Source organism: Sciurus carolinensis, chromosome 1 (assembly GCF_902686445.1).
Source record: "Sciurus carolinensis chromosome 1, mSciCar1.2, whole genome shotgun sequence".
Taxonomy (NCBI): Eukaryota; Metazoa; Chordata; class Mammalia; order Rodentia; family Sciuridae; genus Sciurus; species Sciurus carolinensis.
In genome coordinates, this window is record NC_062213.1 from 133,673,818 (window position 1) to 133,701,645 (window position 27,828).

At 38.0% G+C, this 27,828-nt stretch overlaps 1 pseudogene; it reads left to right on the top strand.

The window, feature by feature from the left end:
• The first annotated feature begins 3,053 nt into the window (after positions 1-3,053).
• Positions 3,054-27,501, top strand: LOC124959529 (guanylate-binding protein 1-like; annotated as a pseudogene).
• The last annotated feature ends 327 nt before the right edge of the window (positions 27,502-27,828 follow it).

Here is a 27,828-nt window from a genome sequence, read left to right on the forward strand (position 1 = left end):
TGGTTTGTTTCTAGGGTGATCACATACTAAGACTGAGGACCTCTGGCTACACTGACCTGACAGAATGTTTGTTAAACTTAAAGCCTACTTGGAGGACATGCCCAAGTATGGTACCTAACCAAAAAGGCAGTCAGGGAATCTTGAGTAAAGTGTGGCTCAAGGGGGTCCTCATTGGGGAAAATGTAACCCTTCACACTGTGGATGGAATCATAAATTAGCAGAGCCATTATTAAAAAACAGTATGAAGGGATATAAATGGTCTATATGATCCAGAAATCCCTTAACTGCATATTTATTCAAAGGAAATGAAATCAGTATGTGAGATACCCGCAGACCCATGTTTCTTGTATCACTATTTATAATACCCAAGATACAGAATTAACCTAAACATCCATCAGTGGTTGAATAGTAGTGTATATATACACAATGGAATACTTTTCATCCATAAAAATTATGAAATCAAAAAAAAAATTATGAAATCCTGTCGTTTTCAACAACATGGATGAACTTAGAATATATTGTGTTAAGTGACACAAGACATCAAAAAATCTCACTCATATGTGTAAGCTAAAGACGTGGATCTTATAAAAGTAGACAATAGGATACCAGTTATCAGAGGCTGGAGAAGGCAGGAAGGAGACTAAGGAGAGGTTGGTTAATACCCATTGACCATAAAGTTGCAGTTACATAGAAGGAATAAGTTCTGGTGTTCTGTTGCACAGTAGATTAATTATTGCTAACATTAATATATTGTATATTTCAAAATAACTAGAATAGAGGGTTTAGAATGTTCTCACCACAAAGAAATGACTCATGTTTGAGGTGATAGATATGCTGATTGCCATGATTTGATAATTACACAATGTATGCATGTATGAAAACATATTGTACCCCCTAAAATGTAAAATTACTATGTTTCCATTAAAATAGTTTTTTTTTTTAATGGAAAAAACAAATAAACAAAAATAGGGGCTATTCGTGACTCATCCTCAATGGGCTCCTTGGGCATGTATAGCCACCCTAGGATGACTGATTTTAGGAGGGTTCTCTTTGACTATCTCTTTCACTCTAATAAGTTGTTTTTCTGCATGGGTATCAAACTCAGCTAGTAGTATATGCTAATTGCAGGCTTATAACTCTAATTTTTACAAGACCTGCTCAAAAAATTGTTGTAAATCTCATGCAGTTGAATTTACACAGGGTTAGTTTTGAGGCCAGTCTTTGGTCCTGTTCTGACTCCAGGAGGGCTCTTCTGGGATGACTCCTCAGGTTCTCATTGGTAAAACCATTAAACTATTTTCTAGCTTGTTGCAATCATGAGTTACCAGTTTCCTTATCTTTGCCTATCACCAAACTCTCCATTATTTTTGAAAGTTCCCTTAGCACTGAATTTCTCCATATTCCATTTCAAATAAAGTCCATTCCACTTGGGAGAGTTTTGGAATTCTCCATTTTTATGAAATGTCTTTTTCCTGGACATAATCTCTGAAGCAATTCTTCACCACTGGACACGAGGGGCAGGTCTGGTCTCCTCCTGCCTCTCCCAGCATAGTTTCCAGCTTACAAATATATAAGGGCAAGGGTGATTAGAATGATAACACTGTTTTCCTACCATGCCTGGGTGAGAAGTTCCTGTTTGAGAAGTGACTGCATTGCTCTTGGTGATGGAGGGCATTAATTTGCTAGGTTGCCATAACAAAATAAAACAGGCTGGGTGGATTTAAATAACAGATTTATTTTCTTGCAATTCTGGCAGCTGAAAAATATGAAATAAGACATCACAGATTTCATTTCTTGTTAAACCACTATTCTTGGTTTTCAGATGGCTGCCTTCACATGGTTATTCCTCTGTCTCCATCTGTATCTGGTATCTCCTCTGTGTGTTCAACACTAGTTCATTTAAAGATACTAGTCATATCATATTAAAGTCCTCCCTAACTTAATTGCCTCCTTAAAGACCTTACATCCAAATGTGGTTACATTTTTTTAAATTTATTTTTATTGTAAACAAATGGGATACATGTTGTTTCTCTGTTTGTACATGAAGTAGAGGCATACCATTTGTGTAATCATACATTTACATAGGGTAATGGTGTTTGATTCATTGTTATTATTTCCTTCCCCCCACCCCTCCCATTCCTCTTTTCCCTCTATACAGTCCCTCCTTCCTCCATTCTTGCCCCCTCCCACCCCCATTATGTGTCATCATCTGCTTATCAGCGAGATCATATGTCCTTTGGTTTTTTTGAGATTGGCTTATCTCACTTAGCATGATATTCTCCAATTTCATCCATTTGCCTGCAAATGCCATAATTTTTTATTCTCTATTGCTGAGTAATATTCCATTGGTTACATTTTAAGGTTCTGATATCTGGACTTCATCTGAATTACCGGGGATGGGGGACAAAATTCAGCACATAACAGAGGTTATGAGGAATGTTGATGACCTTCCAGTGAATAACCCACCATATTCCTGAACTGAATGCTGAACTGAGAGGGGGCCCTGTCTTCTAGGCCACACCCCACCAGAGGAGCTTTGTCAAATGGCACTGGATGAGGAAGGAACAGGTCACATCTCCATGTCACAGACTCTTGCTGTTCTTAGCAAGATTCTGGTGATCTCCTTTGAAAAAATATTTCATTGTTTAAATTATGCCCTTAAAACAACTGCTAGAAGTTTTAATTTTATGAAATAATTTTTGATAATTACAGTAATTTTTTCTGGGAAGAAATTCCACAGCACAACTTCTACTGCCACACTGGAAAATGAATCAACCTAATATTATGAAAAAGAAGTGAAGCACATGAGTAGGGACCCTTCCAGGGAGAGAGGAGTTCTGAAATTTAAGTTTCATTAGCTTCACAATAATCAACCTCCAACTAAGTGGAGCATATTTACAAAAATGGAATATTGCTATATATAAAAAATCATGAACAAAATGCCTGACAAAAGCAACTTAGAGGGGAAAACTTATTTTGGTCCATGGCACCAGAGAATTCATTCCATAGACATATGATTTCATTGCTTCAGGCCCAAGGTGAGACAGAACATCATGGGGGAAGGCATGATGAAGGAAGACTTCTCAGCCTATGGCATCCAGGAAGCAGGATGGGATGTGAGATGTACACTTCTAGGCATGCCCAGTGACCCAATTTCTCCATCTGTGTCCCACCTGCTCACAGTTATCATCCAGTCCATTTTACCATTTAAACTAGGATGGCCCAATTAGGTTACAGCTCTCACAATCCAATCACTGTACCTCTGAACATTCCTTCATTAACACAGGAGCGTTGGGGTGAGACCACATATTGAAACCATAACCTTGTATAATATCTAACTCTGACTTAATACCCATTGACCAATGTTGCCCATCAATAATAGATTATTTAGTTAAAATTCTTAAAAACAGGGCCTTTGAAATATGCTCTTAAAATACAATTTTATGCTTTAAAATTATTTATAAAGAGAATTATATTCATGCTATAGAATTAACAGAATCAGAAAAAAAAAATACTAGAAAATATTCCACACGGATTCAATACCTGTTTGAATCTCAAATAATTTTGCCAGAAATAATGATGTACTCTCCAAAAAAAAAGTTAAGTTGTTTAAATTTGCTTTTTAAAAAATGAATACATTTAATACCTATGAAAATGTTTAAGAAAAATGCAAAGTATTTGAATAAAATTACATTATAAACTGCAAGAAAAACAATGTATCAGCATTACATACATAATGTTATTTTTAAGGTATGTATAATAACAAAATTAACAAATTAAATGCTTTACATAGACATTGTATGGCTTCTACATTGTCAAAAGTTTATATGTTCCAATTGGTGAGAAAAAAAGCAGGCTTAGTCTTACATTCAGATGCATCTTCTATTTGGACACATGCAATAGACATCGCGCACCCATCCTAAGTCAAGTTCTGTTCTAGATGAGATGCTGAGGTTCTATCAGTGAACATGTTACTGAAAGCTCAGTCCTTGTCCAAGTGCCAATCCAGAAACAAGGACATAGGTTGAGAAAAAGGAAAACGAAGTTTTGTTGTTTTGCTAGGAACTTCTGTCCTAGAGGCTGTGATTCTGCCTTTCATAGGGTACAAAGGGTTTTTCAAGAGTAAAGAGGTGATTGGAAGGCTACACGTTGGGATCAGGGTTTGAAATTCACTTTCTAATTTGGGAGAGGGAGGAGAGAGACAAATAAGACCCTTTTAAAATAAGCCACAGTGTCAGAGCAGCCAGGGCTATATTCAAAGTATAAAGTGGACCATTTCACAAATACATAAAGTCCTTGCTCTAGTGAACTTGAATTTCCAAAAGTCCTAAGTGAAGTGAGAAAAAATTGAGGTGATATGATAAAAATTATCAGAAAACTCAAAACATATATCTCTAAAAGATGCTACTGAGCTGTGGCCTGAGAGACAGGAAAAAGCAAACCTTGACAAGATCTGAGAAAACAATTTGAAGATGCAGAAACTTGCTGAGCACATAGTCCCAAGGCAGAGAGAATCTTATGTGTTTTGGCAACTGAAAGATCCTGATATATCATAAAGCTCAAAGCACATGAAAGATATACTTAGAGAGTTTTAGAAAGATCATGGCAAAGATGGAAATGAATAGAGAGTGTCTGGCCTTTTCATCAAACTTCAGGCAGTAGCAATGTGTCCACTAGGATGTAGAGCAAAAGCAAAATACAACAGGGTCAGTGGAGAACCTTGTAAGACCTCCCTTCCTTCTCTCTTCTCTCTTTTCTTACAGAAGCAATGAGGAGTGGGAGAAACGGCAGTTCAAAGTTGAACGGAGTTAAAAATTTACATCCCACATCTGTGACTTGTTTAGGAAACATGGGCAGCCTTATTAATGACCTGCCCAGCCTTCATGTTTTCACTGTAAAATAGAGACAATACCACATGTTTTTCTTGATTGCAGACAAGGCTGCATTAAACATGTAACATATGGAAGCTGACAGTAAATATTTTATAAGTAAAGGCTGTTACTTTTACAAGTATTCCCAGCAAATAGAGATAATATAGCCAGAGGCTCCAAGAAGAAATTTTGGGATCAAAGATGCTTGAGTTTAAACAACCATGACACTATGATATCTGAGGTTTATTAGGTCTTTCTGTGCCTCAGTTTCTATATAACCATAAGGAAGTGTATATTTTGAGTGTATTAAGTTAATTCATATAAAGTTGTCTGCATTGGGCCTGGAACAGCTATCCAGTATGCAGAGCCCCTCCCAACAATGTCCTGGGTACTTAAATGCCACGTGCTGGGTTAGGTACTGGAGTTCACAAGTGCACAAGACATGCCCTCCCTCACTGGCTGCCTCTCTAAAAGAATAACCAAGTCAATTGTGAATGTGTCCATTATTTTAGAAAACTAAAACCCTCAATAATATATTATTTCTCATTCTAGGCTTCTCAAACTGGCTCGCAGTGGTGAAATAAATGGACATTACCAATGACTTGGCTGGTCTTCTTCTCTAAGTTCTCTTCCAAAGCTGAAACCCAAAATGTCAGATTGAGAGATCAGGCAAGTTCACTGCCACTGGCAGTATTTCTAACAGATTCTTTTTCAGCTGTCAGTCCAAGCCTTGCTGTCAGTGCTTTCAGTTTCATATAATCTCACCACTGAGAAAAAATTGCCTGTTGTTCCTTTCTCCTGATTTTCAAACTGCTGAAGGAAATCTAGAAAGCCCCCAAGATATTGAAGAGGAAAAAAAAAAAAGTCCAATAAAACAGGTAAGAATGCTACTTTCTCACCAAAGCTGCATTCTCCCCGCTCAAAAAAAAAAACCCTGACCAGGAAATAAGAGCCTATGATAAGATGAGGTCTAAAGGGTTGGGAAGACTTTACAAGAGTCAGTCAGACTTCAAAACACCAACACCATGGTAGGCTGCAGAAGAACATGATGTGGGACAGGAGTTAGGAAAAATCTAGTGTTGTCAGGAGGGAGCGTGTCCCCAAATGCCACCAGCAGATGTGGGGCCGAGAGTTTCAACTGCCTTACGGTTGCCTTTTTCTTGGTACTCTATGTGGACTGGGAACACAAATTACCACTGCCGTTGGGGGAAATTGCTCAACACAGTTTCTACCACAGCTAAGAAAGAACCACAGATATGCTATTTTAATGAAAGTGAAACACAGGAAGTCAGATGCAGGGTAAAAAGACCACTGATAAGAGTAAGAGGAAACACTGAAACCCTGTGTGAAAGAGGAGGATTCATGAAAACAGCATAATTTTTACTCATATGCTTGTATTTTATTCAAAGTGAATGTCTTCAGAAATAATTGAGATTTGCCAAATGCACATTCTTAGGGTCCAAATACTGCTTAGCCCCTTGAAGCACCATTTCAGACTGTTACTCCACCACAGGGCTCCCTGTTTTATTTCCTTCTGCTTTTCTTCTTATCATTACTTTTATTAACACACACTAACTGCCCTTTTCAAGGCTCTGTAGCAGCGCATTACTAACCTCAGCACATCTTTGCTTACAGGGACCTGTGTGTGCCTGCAGGTGACTTAGAGCCTGCCTTCTGATGATCCCTCTCTGCCTGAAGCCCCAGCTTCATTCATCACAGGCTACCCACAGGCAGGTTCTCTCCTGCCTCTCCATCTCTTATCCCTCTTCTCCTAAAACTCCCCTTTCCTCTCACTGTGCTTCTAATTCAAATTGAAAAGCAGTGAGAGAGAGAGAGAGAAAGAGAGAGAGAGAGAGAGAGAGAGAGAGAGAGAGAGAGAGAACCTGAAAATGTATGTCAGAATATATAAATCTTAATTTGCACTACTTCCTGTTTATCTGTCCTAATCTTTTCTTCCTAGTTTTAAATCTTAAATTTTGTGTGGGGTTTTTTTTCTGTCATGTTTTTCTCTCTCTCCTTCTTCTCTCCTCCCACCCCCACCACCATATCTGTCCTTATAACCAAGAAATATTAAACTTATGATTTACTCCTTCTTTTTATTATTTCTCATTCTATAGAAAACAAAATTAAAGACAACTAAATGACATGCTCATAAAGGACAACTACTGAGTCTGGCAATGACAACTACTGAGTCTGGCTGTAAACGAACAACTTAAACCGACACTTTTGGAATCCCTACTCATTCTTTCTTTTATGTTAACAATGTCTTAACATACATATGGTCTTTTTTATATCTTCCCTTAACTCTCCTTAACAACTTCAGCACCCGGAATGAAGTTATCATGACTCTTCTAATGTTCTTTGGTCATTCTAAAATCTGTGCAAGTGCTGTTTGGATTATGATTAACTGACTTATGTCCTTATTACTTCTTGTATTTTACTGCTTCTTTACATGCCCTATAAATTTTTATTGCATTTTAGACACACTGAACTTGAGTCTATTTGGAAACAGTTTGATCCTTTCAAGATGTTATGAGAGTTTTTAGGCCCTGAGCAGTTAGGGTGAATTATTCACCAATTCTGAGAAAAGACCCGCTGGTGTCCTTTTCCTAATTATCTAGGAATCAAGAAGTTTGCTAGTCTGACCAGTAGAAACAGCACTACATCTAACCCTAAGTCCCCTCTAATCCTTTGAGTAGGACTTCCTCCAGCAGTGCTGACCTGCATTCAGCAGATGCCAAGGTGAGCCCCGCAGCACTCTGGAGCTCTCCCTTGCCAGTTGACTCCTTCTCATTGGTACTCTGTACAGCATTCTGCTTTGTCCTCCTTAGACTTTCAACTCCACCCCTTTATTTTTTTTTATACTCTGTTATTTTCCCTTTTTCTTGGTGCATTGTAATTATACATGACTGTGGGATTCATTGTTACTTATTTGTACATGCACATACTGTAACTGTATAATGTTGTCAATTTCATTCCCCTTCCAAATATTTTATAAATAAAAAAAGATGAGTTGCAAAATATTTTGTTGCAGGTCAATATTTATGTTTTAAAACATGCAGTGTGTTCTAATAGTGCAATACACCTCTGGAATGGTACACAAGAACTGCTAATAGAGGCTGTCTATAAAGAGAAACTGGAAGGTGAGGTACTAAGATGAAATGAAATATAAAAGGAGGGACCTTCCTTTTTATTACATAATCCTTTTGTGCAGGCTGACATTGCTACTACGAGCATGCATTGCTTACAAACTAAAAGAAAAAGGTGTATAGTAAGATAATTTAGTAATTTGGACAGGTGGAATATTTAGTATGTTTAGACCATAATGGATAGTTTTTGTTTGTTTGTTTGTTTTCTGGGGTTTTTTAATTGTAAACAAATGGGGTACAACTTGTTTCTCTGTACATGAAGTAGAGGCATACCATTTGTGTAATCACACATTTGCATAGGATAATGCTGTTTATTCATTCTATTATTTTTTCCATCCTCCCACCCCTCCAACCCCTCTTTTCCCTCTATACAGTCCCTCCTTCCTCCATTCTTGCCTCCCTCCCACCCCCCATTATGTATCATCATCCGCTTATCAGAGAGATCATTCGTCCTTTGATTTTTGAGATTGGCTTATCTCCCTTAGCATGATATTCTCCAATTTCATCCATTTGCCTGCAAATGCCATAATTCTATTCTTCTTTATGGCTCAGTAATATTCCATTGTATATATATACCACAGTTTCTTTATCCATTCAGCAATTGAAGGACATCTAGGTTGTTTCCACCATCTGGCTATTCTGAATTGAGCAGCTATGAACATTGATGTGACTACATCACTGTAGTATGCTGATTTGAGTCCTTTGGGTATAGGCCAAGGAGTGAGATAGCTAGGTCAAATGGTGGTTCTATTCCCAGTTTTCTAAGGAATCTCCCCACTGCTTTCCAGAGTGGCTGCACTAATTTGCAACCCCACCAGCAATGTATGAGTGTACCTTTCTCCCCACATCCTCGCCAACACCTGTTGTTGCTTGTATTCTTGATAATCGCCATTCTAATTGGGGTGAGATGGAATTTTAGGGTAGTTTTTTTTTTTCTTATTGTAAACCAATGGGATACATGTTTCTCTATTTGTACATGGAGTCAAGGATTACCATTTGTGTAATTATAAATTTATATAGGGTAATGTTGTTTGATTCATTCTATTATTTTTTTCCTTCCCTCCCCACCCCTCTTTTTCCACTATGCAGTCCTTCCTTTCTCCATTCTTGCCACCCTCCTTAACCCCAACCCAAAACCTAACCCTAACCCTGACGCTAACTCCTCCCAACCCCCATTATATGTCATCATCTGCTTATCAGCGAGATCATTCGTCCATTAGTTTTTTGAGCTTGCCTTATCTCACTTAGCATGATATTCTCCAATTTCATCCATTTGCCTGCAAATGCCATAATTTTATCATTCTTTATAGCGGAGTAATATTCCATTGTATATATATGCCACAGTTTCTTTATGCATTCAGCAATTGAAGGACATCTAGGTTGGTTCCACAATCTGGCTATGGTGAATTGAGCAGCAATGAATATTGATGTGGCTGTATCTCCGTAGTATGCAGATTTTAAGTTCTTTGGGTATAGGCCAAGGAGTGGGATAGCTGGGTCAAATGGTGGTTCCATTCCAAGTTTTCTAAGAAATCTCCATACTGCTTTCCAGAGTGGCTGCACTAATTTGCAACCCCACCAGCAATGTATGAGTGTACCTTTCTCCCCACATCCTCGCCAACACCTATTGTTGCTTGTGTTCTTGATAATCGCCATTCTAATTGGAGTGAGATGGAATCTTAGGGTAGTTTTGATTTGCATTTCTCTTATTACTACAGAGGTTGAACATTTTTTCATATATCTGTTGATTGCTTGTACCTCTTCTTCTGTGAATTGTCTGTTCATTTCCTTAGCCCATTTGTTGATTGGATTATTTGTATTCTTGGTGTAGAGTTTTTTGAGTTCTTTATAGATTCTGGAAATTAGCGCTCTATCTGAAGTATGTGTGGCAAAGATTTTCTCCCACTCTGTAGACTCTCTCTTCACATTATTGATAGTTTCCTTTGCTGAGAGAAAGATTTTAGTTTGAATCTATCCCAGTTGTTGATTCTTGCTTTTATTTCTTGTGCTATGGGAGTCCTGTTAAGGAAGTCTGATCCTAAGCCGACATGTTGAAGATTTGGACCTACTTATTCTTCTATAAGATGCAGGGTCTCTGGTCTGATTCCGAGGTCCTTCATCCATTTTGAGTTGAGTTTGTGCAGGGTGAGAGATATGGGTTGAATTTCATTCTGTTGCATATGGTTTTCCAGTTTTCCCAGCACCATTTGTTGAAGAGGCTATCTTTTCTCCATTGCATATTTTTGGCCCCTTTGTCTAGTATGAGAAAATTGTATTTATTTGGGTTTGTGTCATGTCCTCTATTCTGTGCCACTGATCTACCTGTCTATTTTGGTACCAATACCATGCCGTTTTTGTTCCTATTGCTTTGTAGTAGAGTTGAAGATCTGGTATTGCGATACCCTCTGCTTCGATCTTTCTACTGAGGATTGCTTTAACTATTCTGGGTTTCTTATTCTTCCAGATGAATTTCATAATTGCTTGCTCTATTTCTGTAAGGTACATCATTGGGATTTTAATTGGACTTTCATTGAATTTGTATAGCCCTTTTGGTAGTATGACCATTTTGACAATATTAATTCTTCCTATCCAAGAACATGGGAGATCTTTCCATCTTCTAAGTTTTTCTTTAATTTCTTTCTTTGGTGTTCTGTAGTTCTATTGTAGAGGTCTTTCACCTCTTTTGTGAGATTGATTCCCAAGTATTTTATTTTTTTCGACGCTATTGTGAATGGGATAGTTTTCCTAACTTCTATTTCTGAAGATTCATAACTTATGTATAAAAATGCATTGTATTTATGTGCATTGATCTTATATCCTGCTACTATACTGAATTCACTTATGAGTTCTAAAAGTTTTCTGGTGGAATTTCCAGGATCCTCTAAATATATAATCATGTCATGAGTAAACAGGGATAGTTTGAGTTCTTCTTTTTCTATTCGTATCCCTTTAAATTCTTTGGTTTGTCTAATTGCTCTGGCTAGAGTTTCAAGGACGATGTTGAATAGAAGTGGTGAAAGAGGGCATCCCTGCCTTCTTCCAGATTTTAGGGGGAATGCTTTCAGTTTTTCACCATTTACAATGATATTGGCCATGGACTTAGCGTAGATGGCCTTTATAATGTTAAGGAATGTTCCCACTATTCCAATATTTTCTAGTGTTTTGAACATGAAGGGATGCTGTATTTTATCGAATGCTTTTTCTGCATCTATCGAAATAATCATGTGATTCTTAACTTTAAGTCTGTTGATATGGTGAATGACATTTATTGATTTCCTGATGTTGAACCAACCTTGCATCCCTGGGATAAAACCCTCTTGATCATGGTGCACTATCTTTTTAATATATTTTGGGATGCGATTTGCTAAAATTTTGTTTAGAATTTTTGCTTTGATGTTCATTAAGGATATTGGTCTGAAATTTTCTTTCCTCGATGTGTCTCTGTCTGGTTTAGGTATCAGGGTGATATTGGCTTCATAGAATGAGTTTGGGAGGGTTCCCTCCTCTTCTATTTCATGGAATACTTTGAGGAGTATTGGAATGAGCTCTTCTTTAAAGGTTTTGTAGAACTTGACTGAGAACCCATCTGGTCCCAGACTTTTCTTTGTTGGTAGGCTTTTGATGACTTCTTCTATTTCATTGCTTGAAATTGATTTATTTAAGTTGTGTATATCCTCCTCGTTCAGTTTAGGTAATTCATAGGTCTCTAGAAACTTGTTGATGTCTTCGAGGTTTTCTGTTTTGTTGGAATATACATTTTCAAAATAGCTTCTAATTATGTTTTGTATTTCACTCGTGTCTGTTGTGATATTTCCTTGTTCATTTCGAATTTTAGTAATTTGAGTTTTCTCCCTCTTTCTCTTTGTTAGTGTGGCTAAGGGTTCATCAATTTTGTTTATTTTTTCAAAGAACCAACTATTTATTTTGTTAATTTTTCCGATTGTTTCTTTTGTTTCAATTTTGTTGATTTCAGCTCTGATTTTAACTATTTCCTGTCTTCTACTACTTTTGGTATTGGTCTGCTCCTCTTTTTCTAGGGCTTTGAGTTGTAGTGTTAAGTCGTTTATTTGTTGATTTCTACTTCTTTTGTTGAATGCGCCCCATGAAATGAATCTTTCTCTAAGTACTGCTTTCATAGTGTCCCAGAGATTTTGATATGATGTGTCTTTGTTCTCATTTACTTCTAAGAATTTTTTTATTTCCCTCCTGATGTCTTCTGTTATCCCTTCATCATATAATAGTGTATTATTTAATCTCCAGGTATTGGAGAAGTTTCTGTTTTTTATTCTGTCATTTATTTCTAATTTCAATCCATTATGATCTGACAGAATACAAGGTAGTATCTCTATCTTCTTGTATTTGCTAACAGTAGCTTTGTGGGATAAAATATGGTCTATTTTAGAGAAGGATCCATGTGCTGCTGAGAAGAAAGTGGATTCATTCTTTGTTGGATGATATAGTCTATATATGTCCGTTAAGTCTAAATTATTGATTGTGTTATTGATATCTATGGTTTCTTTATTCAATTTTTGTTTGGAAGATCTGTCCAGTGGTGAGAGAGGTGTGTTAAAATCGCCTAGTATTATTGTGTTGTGGTCTATTTGATTTCTGGAATTGAGAAGGATTTGTTTGACATACATGGATGAGCCAATGTTCGGTGCATAGATATTTATGATTGTTATGTCTTGCTGATTTATGCTTCCCTTAAGCAGTATGAAATGTCCTTCTTTGTCCCTTCTGACTAACTTTGGCTTAAAGTCCACATTATCTGAAAAGAGGATGGATACTCCAGCTTTTTTGCTGTGTCCATGTGCATGGTATGTTTTTTCCCATCCTTTCACCTTTAGTCTATTGGTATCTCTTTCTATGAGATGAGTCTCTTGCTGGCAGCATATTGTTTGATTTTTCTTTTTAATCCAATCTGCCAGTCTGTGTCTTTTGATTGATGAGTTCAGGCCATTAACATTCAGGGTTATTATTGTGATATGATTTGTATTCCCAGTCATTTGACTTTTTTTTTTTTTTTTTTGACATGATTTGGTTTCTCCTTTATTTGGCTATTCCTTTAGGCTAGTTCCTCCCATTGCTGATTTGCATCATTGTTTTTCATCTCTTCCTCATGGAATATTTTGCTGAGAATGTTCTGTAATGCTGGCTTTCTTTTTGTAAATTCTTTTAGCTTTTGTTTATCATGGAAGGATCTTATTTCGTCGTCAAATCTGAAAGTAAGTTTTGCTGGGTATAAGATTCTTGGTTGGCATCTGTTTTCTTTCAGGGCTTGGTAAATATTGTTCCAGGCCCTTCTAGCTTTTAAGGTCTGGATTGAAAAATCTGCTGATATTCTTATTGGTTTCCCCCTGAATGTAATTTGATTCTTTTCTCTCGTGGCCTTTAAAATTCTGTCTTTATTTTGTATGTTAGGTATTTTCATTATAACATGCCTTGGTGGGGGTCTATTGTAATTTTGTATATTTGGTGTCCTATAAGCCTCTTGTACTTGGTTTTCCATTTCATTCTTCAGATTTGGGAAATTTTCTGATATTATTTCATTGAATAGATTGTTCATTCCTTTGGTTTGTTTCTCTAAACCTTCCTCAATCCCAATAATTCTCAAATTTGGCCTTTTCATGATATCCCATAGTTCTTGTAGATTCTGTTCATGATTTCTTACCATCTTCTCTGTTTGTTCAACTTTATTTTCAAGTTTAAATATTTTGTCTTCAATATCTGAAGTTCTGTGTTCCAGGTGTTCTATCCTATTTGTTATGCTTTCTATGGAGTTTTTAACTTGGTTTATTGTTTCCTTCATTTCGAGTATTTCTGTTTGTTTTTTCTTTTCAGTATCTCTAACTCTTTATTGAAATGTTCTCTCGCTTCCCATATTTGCTCTTTTAACTGTTGATTGGAGTGATCATCTAATGACTGCATTTGCTTCATCTCCTCCTTCAATGCCTGCATTTGCTCTTTCACCTCCTCGTTTGCTTCCCTGATTGTTTTAATTATGTACATTCTGAACTCCCTTTCTGACCTTTCTTCTGTTGTCCTGTCATTGGGTTTTATTGATGTAGTATCTAGGTTTGTTTGGGACATTTTCTTCCCTTGTTTTCTCATATTGGTCAGATATCAGTGGGACTCTGAGATATCGCAGATTTCCTCTATTGGCTTATAGTGTCCCTGTAGATTTCCAGGATATCACCTCCTAGCCTTCAGTAGCCTAAAGTCTTGGAGGAACTTGATAATGCACTGTTTCCAAAGAAAGCTGCCCCTAGCCTGCTATTGGTTCCAGGGCTTGGAGCTGGAAAGGCTCTCACTGGGCTATCTGCCCCGAGAAACTGGCCTTGGAAGGAGCCTGCAACCAGAGGGAGCAGGGCTGCTTGGAGAAGTCTCTGGCTGCCCTGCCCTGGTCCCAGAGGCTGCCTGGGGGCCAGAGCTCACCGCTGGCTCTGGGACTTGGAGCTGGTTCTGTGCAGAAAGGTTCTCACTGGGCAGCCTGCTCTGAGAAGCTGGCCATGGAAGGAGCCCACTGCTGGAGGGAGCAGAGCTGCCTGGGTAAGACTCTAGCTGCCCTGCCCTGCTCTGAGAAGCCGCCCCTGTCTGGGCCTGCCACCCAGGCCAAGCTTCACCCGGTGGGGGAGACTCACCCAGTGGCTCTATGTTAGTTCGAGTCTCTCAATGCCTCCCCTTCTTAAATCCTGGGTTCTGGAGTGACAGGAGATGCAGTCACCCTCTAGTCTGCCATCTTGGATCTCTCCTTTTAGGGTAGTTTTGATTTGCATTTCTCTTATTACTAGAGATGTTGAACATTTTTTCATATATCTGTTGATTGCTTGTAGATCTTCTTCTGTGAAGTGTCTTTCCATTTCCTTAGCCCATTTGTTGATTGGATTATTTGTATTTTTGGTGTGGAGTTTTTTGAGTTCTTTATATATTCTGGAGGTTAGTGCTCTATCTGAAGTATATGCGGCAGAGATTTTCTCCGTATGCTCTCTCTTCACATTTCTGATAGTTTCCTTTGTTTCCTTTGCTGAGAAATAAAGCTATTTAGTTTGAATCTATCCCAATTATTGATTCTTGCTTTTATTTATTGTGCTATGGGAGTCCTGTTAAGGAAGTCTGATCCTAAGCCGACAAGTTTAAGATTTGGACCTACTTTTTCATCTATAAGATGAAGGATCTCTGGTTTGTTTCCAAGGTCCTTGATTGATTTTGAGTTGAGTTTTGTGCAGGGTGAGAGATAGGGGTTTAGTTTCATTCTGCTGCATATGGATTTCCAGTTTTCCCAGCACCATCTGTTGAGGAGGTTATCTTTTCTTCATTGCATGTTTTTGACACCTTTGTCTAGTATGAGAAAACTGTATTTATTTGGGTTCATGTCTGTGTCCTCTATTCTGTACCTGTCTATTTTGGTGCCAATACCATGCCATTTTTGTTACTATTGCTTTGTAGTATTGTTGAAGTTCTGGTATTGCAATACTCCCTGCTTCAGTCTTCCTGCTAAGGATTGTTTTAGCTATTCTGGTTTTCTTATTCTTCCAGATGAATTTGATAATTGCTTGCTCTATTTCTGTGAAGTACGTCATTGGGATTTTAATTGGAATTGCATTGAATTTGTATAGCACTTTTGGTAGTATGGACATTTTGACAATATTAATTCTGCCTATCCAAGAACATGGGAGATCTTTCTATCTTCTAAGGTTTTCTTTAATTTCTTTCTTTGGTGTTCTGTAATTCTCATTGTAGAGGTCTTTCACCTCTTTTGTGAGATTGATTCCCAAGTATTTTATTTTTTTCGATTCTATTGTGAATGGGGTAGTTTTCCCAACTTCTCTTTCAGAGGATTCATCACTTATGAATAAAAATGCATTGGATTTATGAGCATTGGTTTTATATCCTGTTACTTTACTGAATTCATTTATGAGTTCTAAAAGTTTTCTGGTGGAATTTCCAGGATCCTCTAAATATATAATCATGTCATCAGCAAATAGGGATAGTTTGAGTTCTTTTCCTATTCATATCCCTTTAATTCCCTTGGTCTGTCTAATTGCTCTGGCTAGAGTTTCAAGGATGATGTCGAATAGAAGTGGTGAAAGAGGGCATCCCTGCCTTGTTCCAGTTCTTAGGGGGAATACTTCCTGTTTTTCACCATTTAGAAGGGACTCCACAGGACTGAGCTCTCTCCACCTGTGTCACTGTTTGAATCCCTCTTAAATCAGCAAGATGGTTCCATCACACTCACACTTTTGTTTGATACAATGCTCAGGGACCACTAAACATTGTTGTCTGATGTCTAGTGTCTTGAAAATTGATGCTTCATACTTATGGTACTTTCTTGTGGTTTAGAAATATGTTTAAGTCTGGTGCATCTTGCTCCATCTGGATAGAAGCAAACATCTCAACAAATTATTTTTTTAATGTAAAATAAGAAGTGAAAATGGAACTTTTAAATAAAATATGTATGAATGTAGAATAAGAAGGGGATTTCTGCTTTTAATTCTTGTGCTTTTGTAGTCATAAGGAAGTCTGGTCCTAAGTCGATATGATGGAGATTTGGACCTGCTTTTTCTTCTATTAGGTACAGGGTCTGTGGTCTAATTCCGAGGTCCTTGATTCATTTTGAGTTGAGTTTTGTGTAGGGTGACCTTGGAGCAGATGTAAGTTCCAATGTAAACTGCACATTCCGATTTTCCTTTTTCTCTGTTTTTAGTTAAAATCAGTTCTGACCATGGTAATATCATTTCCCAACCTTGATTTACCTTAAGTTGTATCTCAATTTCCAGAAGCATTTACAATTAAGACTCCAACCTTCTTATCTCCGTTTGACAGGCTTTTTTCTAGGTTCCACAGGGCAGTCTCAAACCAAAGGAATCTAGATGTGGGTATGTGCCTCATTCCAAGAAGGCAGACCACACTCTAGTTCTGCTTAACACCAAGGGCCTGGGAGATGTAGAGAAGATAAGGAAGAAGGATTCTATTTTGGCTTAAGCCCCTATCTGAATATCCTTAAATAAGAGCTCCCACTTAAAGATGTCTTTTCATTTCTAATTACTTATTATGAAAACAAGTTTGGCAAGCAGAGTTGAGGAAAATATTCATAAACTAGAATTCTAGAAGAAAAACATGACAATTGGGGAATAATATTCTAATCATTAAAATCTGTGAGCTGGGGGTTTCAAGGTGGCGGACTAGAGGGCAGCTGCATTTCATGTTGCTCCAGGACTCAGGATTCAAAAGAGGAGATAGTGAGAGACTTGGGACCAACTCAAAGCCGCCGGGTGAGTCTCTCCCGTTGGGGAGGCATCACGGATGGGGCGGTAACCCCGGAACGCAGGGAACTTTGTGAAGTAGAGTTGCCCGGTGAGACACTCCCCCCTCCACTGGAGCGGTAAACACGGACAACTGGGAACATCGAAGAGGTGGCTGCTCAGCACAGCACTTGGACTCGGAGCAACCGCTGGGGCTCCGGGCAACTGCCTGAGGAGGAGCTGCGTGGCGAGCTGTTTGGACTCAGAGCGATCGCTTCTGAATGCCGGGGGGTTGCCCAGAGGAAGAGGAGAAGCGCGGCGGGTCACTTGGTCTAGGAGTGACTGCATCAGAGCTACAGGCGACTGCCTGAGGAGGAGCTTCGTGGCGAGGTGTTTAGACTCAGAGCGACCGCTTCTGAACACCGGGGGATTGCCTGGAGGAAGAGGAGGAACGTGGCGGGTCGCTTGGTCTAGGAGTGACTGCATCAGAGCTACAGGCGGTTGCCAGAGGAGGAGGCGAGTGGTGAGTTGTTTGGACTCAAAGTGACCGCTCCGGAACACCGGTGGCCTGCCTGGAGGAGGAGCGTGGTGGGTCACTTGGTCTTTGAGCCACCGCTCCTGAACACCCGGGGGCTACCCTGAGGAGGAGGAGGAACAGGGCGGGTCACTTGGACTCGGAGTGACTGCCTAGGACTGTCACAGGTGGTTGGCGGGAGGAGGAGACGTGAAGTGAGTTGCTTGGACTCCTAGTGACTGCATCGGAACACCAGGCGGCTGTCCAGAGAAAGAGGTGTGTGGTGGGTCTCTGGGTCTCAGAGCTATTGTACAGGGCTCCAGGTGGCGTCTCAGAGGAGGGACCGCATAGCCAGGCGATTAGGTGCAGAGCAGGGTCCCAGGACCTAGGCGGCTTCTTGGTGGAACAGCCGCACAGAGACACGCCTAGGGGCAGAGTGAAGTTTCCAGGACTGCGGGCAGATTCTCTGAGGAGAGGCAGCCTAAGGAGACTCATCTGCAAACGGTGAGGCTCCCAGGCCCAGGAGGTAGGTCCAGGGCCCTGGGAACATTGCACAGTAAGGCAGGCCAGCCTAGGCGGTAGTTGTAGATTGAGGGGAACTGACCAGCAAGACCTCCCCACCGGGTGAGTCTTCCTTGCCGGGTGAGGTTTTCCCACAAGGACAGTAAATCCACAGACACAGGCACAAACAGGCCTTGCCTCAGCCCTCAGCCTAGTTCCCCGTTGGATGACCATTGATCAACAAGTGAAGGCACCTCTGCCCACTAGCAGGGAATATACCCCACCTGAGGGTCACCAACCCTAGAGAGGCAGCTTCCTTGTGGAGCACCGCATTATCAGCTTCCTGCAAGACTTCAGGCTACTGAAGGATAAGAGGGGATATACTACCAATCTTCAGGGACATTATAAGTCAATAGAGGAAATCTGCAATATATTAAGGACCCACTGATTGCTGAACAATATGAGAAAACAAGGGAAGAAAATGCCCCAAACAAATCTAGATGTTAAATCAATAAAATGCAACGACAGCATGGCAGAAGAAATGACAGAAAGAGAGTTCAGAATGTATATAATTAAAATGATCAGAGAAGCAAACGATGAGATGAAAGAGCAAATGCAGGCATTGAATGATCGCACCAATCGACAGTTAAAAGAGCAAATACAGGAAGCAAAAGATCATTTCAATAAAGAGTTAGAGATAGTGAAGAAAAACAAACAGAAATCCTTGAAATGAAGGAAACAATAAACCAAATTAAGAGCTCCATAGAAAGCATAACCAATAGGATAGAACAGCTGGAAGACAGAACTTCAGATATTGACAACAAAATATTTAACCTTGAAAACAAAGTTGAACAAACAGAGAAGATGGTAAGAAATCATGAACAGAATCTCCAAGAACTATGGGATATCATGAAAAGGCCAAATTTGAGAATTATTGGGATTGAGGAAGGCTTAGAGAAACAAACCAAAGGAATGAACAATCTATTCAATGAAATAATATCAGAAAATTTCCCAAATCTGAAGAATGAAATGGAAAATCAAGTTCAAGAGGCTTACAGGACTCCAAATACAGAAAATTACAACAGAGCCACACCAAGGCACATTATAATGAAAATACCTAACATACAAAATAAAGACAGAATTTTAAGGCTGTGAGAGAAAAGAACCAAATAACATTCAGGGGGAAACCAATACGGATATCAGCAGATTTTTCAATCCAGACCCTACAAGCTAGAAGGGCCTGGAACAACATTTTTCAAACTCTGAAAGAAAATGGATGCCAACCAAGAATCTTATACCCAGCAAAACTTACCTTCAAATTTGACGATGAAATAAAATCATTCCATGATAAACAAAAGCTAAAAGAATTTACAAAAAGAAAGCCAGCAATACAAAATATTCTCAGCAAAATATTCCATGAGGAAGAGATAAAAAACAAAGAAGCAAATCAGCAAAGGGAGAAATTATCCTAAAGGAACTGTCAAATAAAGGAGGAACCAAGTTGTGTCAAAAAAATAAATAAATAAATAAAATTTTAAAAATGAACCAAATGACCGGTAATACAAATCATATCTCAATAATAACCCTGAATGTTAATGGCCTGAATTCATCAATCAAAAGACATAGACTGGCAGATTGGATTAAATAGAAAGATCCAACAATATGTTGCCTGCAAGAGACTCACCTCATAGAAAGAGATACCCATAGACTAAAGGTGAAAGGATGGGGAAAAACATACCATGCACATGGACTCAGCAAAAAAGCTGGAGTATCCATCCTCATTTCAGATAATGTGGACTTCAAGCCAAAGTTAGTCAGAAGGGATAAAGAAGGACATTTCATACTGCTGATGGGAACCACAAATCAGCAAGATATAATAATCATAAACATCTATGCCCCAAACAGTGGCTCATCCATGTGTGTCAAACAAATCCTTCTCAATTTTAGAAACCAAATAGACCAGAACACAATAATACTAGGTGATTTTAACATGCCTCTCTCAACACTGGACAGATCTTCCAAACAAAAATTGAACAAAGAAACCATAGATCTCAATAACACAATCAATAATTTAGACTTAACAGACATTTATAGAATATACCATCCAACCAAGAGCAAATACACTTTCTTCTCAGCAGCACATGGATCCTTCTCTAAAATAGACCATATATTATGCCACAAAGCTAATGTTAGCAAATACAAGAAGATAGAGACACTATCTTGTATTCTATCAGATCATAATGGATTGAAGTTAGAAATAAATGAAAGAGTAAAAAACAGAAACTACTCCAACACCCGGAGATTAAACAATATGCTATTATATGATGAATGGATAATAGAAGATATTAGGAAGGAAATTTAAAAATTCTTAGAGGTAAATGAGAACAAAGAAACATCATATCAAAATCTCTGAGACACTATGAAAGCAGTACTTAGAGGAAAATTTATTTCATGGAGCACATTTAATAAAAGAAGTAAAACTCAACAAATAAACGACCTAACACTACAGCTCAAAGCCCTAGAAAAAGAAGAACATACCAATACCAAAAGTAATAGAAGACAGGAAATAGTTAAACTCAGAGCTGAAATCAATGGAATTGAAACAAAAGAAACAATACAAAAAATTGACAAAATAAATAGTTGATTCTTCGAAAAAATAAACAAAATTGATAAACCTTTAGCCACACTAACAAAGAGAAGACGAGAGGAAATCCAAATCACTAAAATTCGGAATGAACAAGGAAATATCACAACAGACACGACTGAAATACAAAACATAATTAGAAGCTATTTTGAAAATCTATACTCCAACAAAATAGAAAATTTCGAAGACATCAACAGGTTTCTAGAGACATATGAATTGCCTAAACTGAACGAGGAGGACATACACAACTTAAATAGACCAATTTCAAGTAATGAAATAGAAGAAGTCATCAAAAGCCTACCAACAAAGAAAAGTCCAGGACCAGATGGGTTCTCAACCGAGTTCTACAAAACCTTTAAAGAAGAGCTCATTCCAATACTTCTCAAAGTATTCCATAAAACAGAAGAGGAGGGAACCCTCCCAAACTCATTCTATGAAGCCAATATTACCCTGATACCTAAACCAGACAGAGACACATCAAGGTAAGAAAATTTCAGACCAATACCCTTAACGAACATCGACGCAAAAATTCTAAACAAAATTTTAGAAATCGCATACAAAAACATATTAAAAAGATAGTGCACCATGATCAAGTGGGTTTCATCCCAGGGATGCAAGGTTGGTTCAACATCAGGAAATCAATAAATGTAATTCACCATATCAATAGATTTAAAGTCAAGAATCACATGATTATTTCAATAGATGCAGAGAAAGCATTTGATAAAATACAGCACCCCTTCATGCTCAAAACACTAGAAAAAATAGGGATAGTAGGAACATTCCTTAACATTGTAAAGGCCATCTATGCTAAGCCCATGGCTAATATCATTCTAAATGGTGAAAAACTGAAAACATTCCCCCTAAAAACTGGAACAAGGCAGGGATGCCCTCTTTCACCACTTCTTTTCAATATTGTCCTTGAAACTCTAGCCAGAGCAATTAGACAGACCAAAGAAATTAAAAGGGATATGAATAGGAAAAGAAGAACTCAAACTATCCCTATTTGCTGATGATATGATTATATACTTAGAGGAACCAGGAAATTCCACCAGAAAACTGTTAGATCTCATAAGTGAATTCAGTAAAGTAGCAGGATATAAGATCAATGCTCATAAATCCAATGCATTCTTATACATAAGTGATGAATCTTCAGAAAGAGAAATTAGGAAATCTACCCCATTCACAATAGCATCGAAAAAAATAAAATACTTGGGAATCAATCTCACAAAAGAGGTGAAAGACCTCTACAATGAGAACTACAGAACACTAAAGAAAGAAATTAAAGAAAACATTAGAAGATGGAAAGATCTCCCATGTTCTTGGATAGGAAGAATTAATATTGTCAAAATGACCATACTACCAAAAGTGCTATTCAGATTCAATGCAATTCCAATTAAAATCCCAATGATGTACCTTACAGAATTAGAGCAAGCAATTATGACATTCATCTGGAAGAATAAAAAACCCAGAATAGCTAAAGCAATCCTTGGCAGAAAGCTTGAAGCAGAGGGTATCGCAATACCAGATCTTCAACTCTACTACAAAGCAATAGTAACAAAAACGGCATGGTATTGGTACCAAAATAGAAAGGTGGATCAATGGTACAGAATAGAGGACACGGACACAAACCCAAATAAATACAATTTTCTCATACTAGACAAAGGGGTCAAAAATATGCAATGGAGAAATGATAGCCTCTTCAACAAATGGTATGGGAGATTTGGAAATCCGTATGCAACAGAATGAAACTAAACCCGTATCTCTCACCATGCACAAAACTAAACTCAAAATGGATTACGGACCTCGGAATCAGACCAGAGACCTTGCATCTTATAGAAGAAAAAGTAGGTCCAGAGCTTCAACATGTCGACTTAGGACCAGACTTCCTCAACAGGACTCCCATAGCACAAGAAATAAAAGCAAGAATCAATAACTGGGATAGATTCAAACTAAAAAGTTTTCTCTCAGCAAAGGAAACTATCAGCAATGCGAAGAAAGAGCCTACAGAGTGGGAGAAAATCTTTGACAATCATACTTCAGATAGAGCACTAATCTCCAGAATCTATAAAGAACTCAAAAAACTCTACACCAAGAATGCATATAATCCAATCGACTAATGGGCTAAGGAAATGAGACACTTCACAGAAGAAGATGTACAAGCAATCAACAAACATATGGAAAAATGTTCAACATCTCTAGTAATAAGAGAAATGCAAATCAAAACCACCCTAAGATTCCATCTCACCCCAATTAGAATGGCGATTATTAAGAATACAAGCAACAACACGTGTTGGCGAGGATGAGGGGAGAAAGGTACACTCATACATTGCTGGTGGTGCTGCAAACTAGTACAGCCACTCTGGAAAGCAGTGTGGAGACTCCTTAGAAAACTTGGAATGGAACCACCATTTGACCCAGCTATGCCACTCCTTGGCCTATACCCAAAGGACTTAAAATCAGCATATTACAGAGATACAGCCACATCAATGTTCATAGCTGCTCAGTTCACAATATCTAGATTGTGGAACCAACCTAGATGTCCTTCAATTGATGAATGGATAATGAAACTGTGGTGTATATATATATATATATATATATATATATATATATATATATATACAATGGAATATTACTCAGCCATAAAGAAGATAAAATTATGGCATTTGCAGGCAAATGGATGAAATTGGAGAATATCATGCTAAGTGAGATAAGCCAATCTCAAAAAAACAAAGGACGAATGATATCGCTAATAAGTGGATGATGACACATAATGGGGGTGGGAGGGGTTAGTGTTAAGGTTAGAGTTAGGGTTAGGGAGGGGGACAAGAATGGAGGAAGGAAGGACTGTATAGAGGGAAAAGAGGGGTAGGAGGGGTGGGGGGAAGGCAATAAATAACAGAATGAATCAAACAACATTACCCTATGTAGATTTATGATTACACAAATGGTATGCCTTTACCCCATGTACAAACAGAGAAACAACATTATCCCATTTGTTTACAATAGAAAACAAATCTATGAGCTAATCCAAGTAACACAGATGCATAAAGGCAGTACAAATGGAACAACTCTGGAAATGTGGGCTAAGAACCAAGGTTCTGAAGTCTGGATACTATGTGTTTAACAAATAGTTCTGTCTTCCATAAATTCTGTTGTTTTAGCAAGTTTGTGAATTATTTTAGACTCAGCTGTTATGTAAAATGAATGTGATGAAACTTCACCTTCCTTATACCGTGTTTGAGTATTTAATTAGTAAAACACTGAGTATATAATTGCTCATAAAGGCTTACAAATAGTGTTACTTGTATATAGGTATAAAAAATTATGCTTTACACAAAGGAAGGTCTTTAAAAGTTTGGAATGGCCTGGCATGGTGGCACACACCCATAATCCCAGATACTCAGGAGGATCACGAATTCAAAGCCAGCAATTCAGTGAGACCCTGTCTCAAAATAAAAACACAAAATAGGGCTGGAGATGTGGCTCAGTGATTGAGTGCCCCTAAATTCAAACCCTGGCACAAAAAAAAAAAAGACTTTGGAATGCCCACTAATCTTGACTATTTATTTTGCAATTTTCTGCTAATGGTCATAGCAGACCTAATGTATAATTCATTTCAACCAAAAATACTAATTTGAAACTGTACAAATTCTAAGTCTCATTAATAATGAGATTTTTTTATTTTTTATTTTGTTCTAATTAGTTGTACATGACAGTAGAATGCATTTATACTTTTTGATAGATCATACCTAAATAGAGTGTACTCTCTCATTTTTCTGATTTTACATATTGCAGGATCACATTGGTCATGCAGTCATACATGTACATGAGGTAATAAAGTCTGTTTCATTCTACTGTCATTCCTACTCCCATGCCCCTTCACCTCCCTTCTCTCCCCTCTACTTAATAATATAAAGTAACTCTATATTTTTGTTTAGGTTCTTCCTATAGTCCTAGATCAATTTAATTAAACAAACACATTTTTATCACTGCTTATCTAGAAAGGACCAAGACAATGAATTTATGCCCAAATATTTCCTGACTTCCAGGGCAACAACCAAAATGACTGCTGGATCTTTGCCCTGGCAATCCTCCTGAGCAGCACCTTTGTGTATAACAGCATGGGATCCATCAACCAGCAGGTCATTAACCAACTGCAGTATTCTTTTTGTAGTTCAGAACATTCTAACATTAGAGGGGGTCCTGAATTTCCAAGATAGCAACCTAACTATAAATCCTACAGAATCAAACTAAAAGAAAGAAAGGTAAAAAGGAAACATGAATAACCCTGATAATTGAAACTTGTGCCAGAACAAGCAAAACAAAGTTTTGGAATAAGTAGAGCTAATAGGAGATGAGGGTTCATTTTACCACCTTTCCTTAGCTCCTCAGCTATGTGACAGAGCTGGCCAGATGCATCAGTCAAATCCTCACCTGATACAAATGAGGTCGAAGGTTCAGCTGTGAATTTCTTCCCAGACTTCGTGTGAACTCTGAGACATGTGACCCTGAAACTGGAAGTAGATGGAAAATCCCTTACAGCAGATGAGTAAGGAACTGCAGGTGAAGGAACTGGTGATTAGAAATAGGGAGGAAAAAATACCAGGAATTAATATTTTCATGCAGGTGCTTCTTATTCAGTATTCTGTTTGTACATGACAGGCTATTCCCTTTATATATATGTGTGTTTATTTATTTATTTAAGTACTGCAGATTGAACCCTGAGCACTCTACCACTGTAATATATCCCCAGTTCTTTTTATTTTATACTTTGAGAAAGGGTCTTCCTTAGTGGCTAATTCCTCAAACTTGCAATCCTCCAGCCTCAGTCTCCTAAGTGACAGTGATTACAGGCGTGTGCCACCCTGCCTGGTCATTCTAGACTATTCCTAGGAAATAATGCTTGTTTAGTATTCGTCTTAAAAGATCCAGTTCTAATCACAATATTCCACTGTTCCTGAGGTGAGTTTCTTTTGCTTTCCTTTTTGCTGTACTATTAGTAGCTTGTTTTCATCCCCCTACTTAGGTTTTGTGAAGCTGCACATAGCCAAAGGATATGGAGTAGAGAGAACATTTATTTGAAGAATTTTTAAATGGTACATTAGCACACTCTCATGTATCCTACTTCACTCATCTGCCATCCCCCGCCCTTTATTCTTTTACTTTCTCTAGGCACTAGTGAAAAATCTGAAAAATACAACCTTCATATTTGAAAGTTCTTCCCAAAGAAATGCTTTATCTTCTACCCACCCACTGAGTGGAAAAAGTTTACACAGCTTGAGATACTACATGATGATTAGATGGATTCTGATTTTTTGCAACAAGTGGCAGAATTCTGTTTCTTCATCTTCAATTATGCCAAGGTTAAAACTCTTTTAGGAGGCATCAAGGTCAGTAGATTTCATGAGTCCCCATCCCATCTTGCCACTCATCAGAGGGTATGATAACACCCACTTTAATTTTTTTTTTTTATCTATTGCTATTGCTCTGCTAAATTTCAGGTAACCTCAAAAAAATACCTAATGTTCTGTTAATAAAATTTCTGACTGGGAATAATTTGTAAAGACCAAAGAAAAGAAGTTATATTCTTAATATTTCCCTATTAACCTGAACTTGTACTGTCCAAGTTGGCATTCAAAGACATATATGTGTCTACCTCAATGTTAATTGATTGAAATTAAATATTCAGGTCGTGTGTCCATATTTTGAGGGCTCAATGGTCGCATAAGGCTAGTGAGTATAATAACAGGTAGCACAGAGAAAATACTTCATCCACTCAGATTTCTACTGGACAACACCAAGATAGATTAAACCCAAGTAAAGTTTCCATCTGATGGAAATTGTACCATGTGTTTCACAAATACTGACCTAATGCCATTGAACAAAAGACCAGGGTTCAGAGGACATACACTATAAATATTAACAAAGTGGTAACAGTTTCTGTCCTAATAGTCCCAAAACGAAATGGATATAAACATTTCATAAACACAAGACAACATTATATAGAAGAGGGGATCTCAGCCTTGGTGTGCATATATATCACCCATATATCTTGCCCAAGAGAAGGATCTGTTTCATAGGTCAGAGGCAAGACTTGAGAGTATGCATTTGTTTGAAGCTTCCAGTTGATGCTCACACCATTGAGAAGGCAAATACTTATTCATAGACATGCTCAGGACTACAACAACTGGAAACTTTTCTCCACTCTACCTAAACTAAATGTCATCATTCGTTCTCTATTTGTAGGTCTAGAGAGCCCGGTACTGACCTATGTCAATGCCATTAACAGTGGGGATCTGCCCTGCATGAAGAACAGGGTCCTGGCCTTAGCCCTGACAGAGAACATAGCTGCCATGCAAAAGGCCAACTGATGGGCCAAAAGGTGTAGCTGCCCACAGAGACCCTCCAGGAGCTGCTGGACCTGCACAGAGCCAGTGACAAAGAGGCCATAGAAATCTTCATCAGGAATTCTTTCAAAGATGCCAACCGTCTATTTCAAAAGCAATTAGCAGTAATTTTTCTCTCAAATTTATATGGATTTGGATTATGGGAGACCAAGTACTATGAGGAATTGAAATAGTCATATATTTTGAGAGAGGCTATTGTTTCTAGTTTTTAAAATGGTGATGGTTCCCTGCTGATAATCATAGTAAATATCAAAAAGCTTCATTATTACAGACTCAAAATGTTGAAAGATTTTTATGTTAAAAACATTCTTGCCTTTGATTAAACACATATAGCTGACAGTTTCTAAATTGATATCGTGGGCTGTTATCAGACTGATTTGACATCACAGTATAAGAAATCAAAGAAACTTGGTGGTCTGATATTAGATCATATTTATTCTATTTATGGTAATGATTGATAAAATTTAAAATAGAACAATTCATAAAGTTGCATTGTAAAG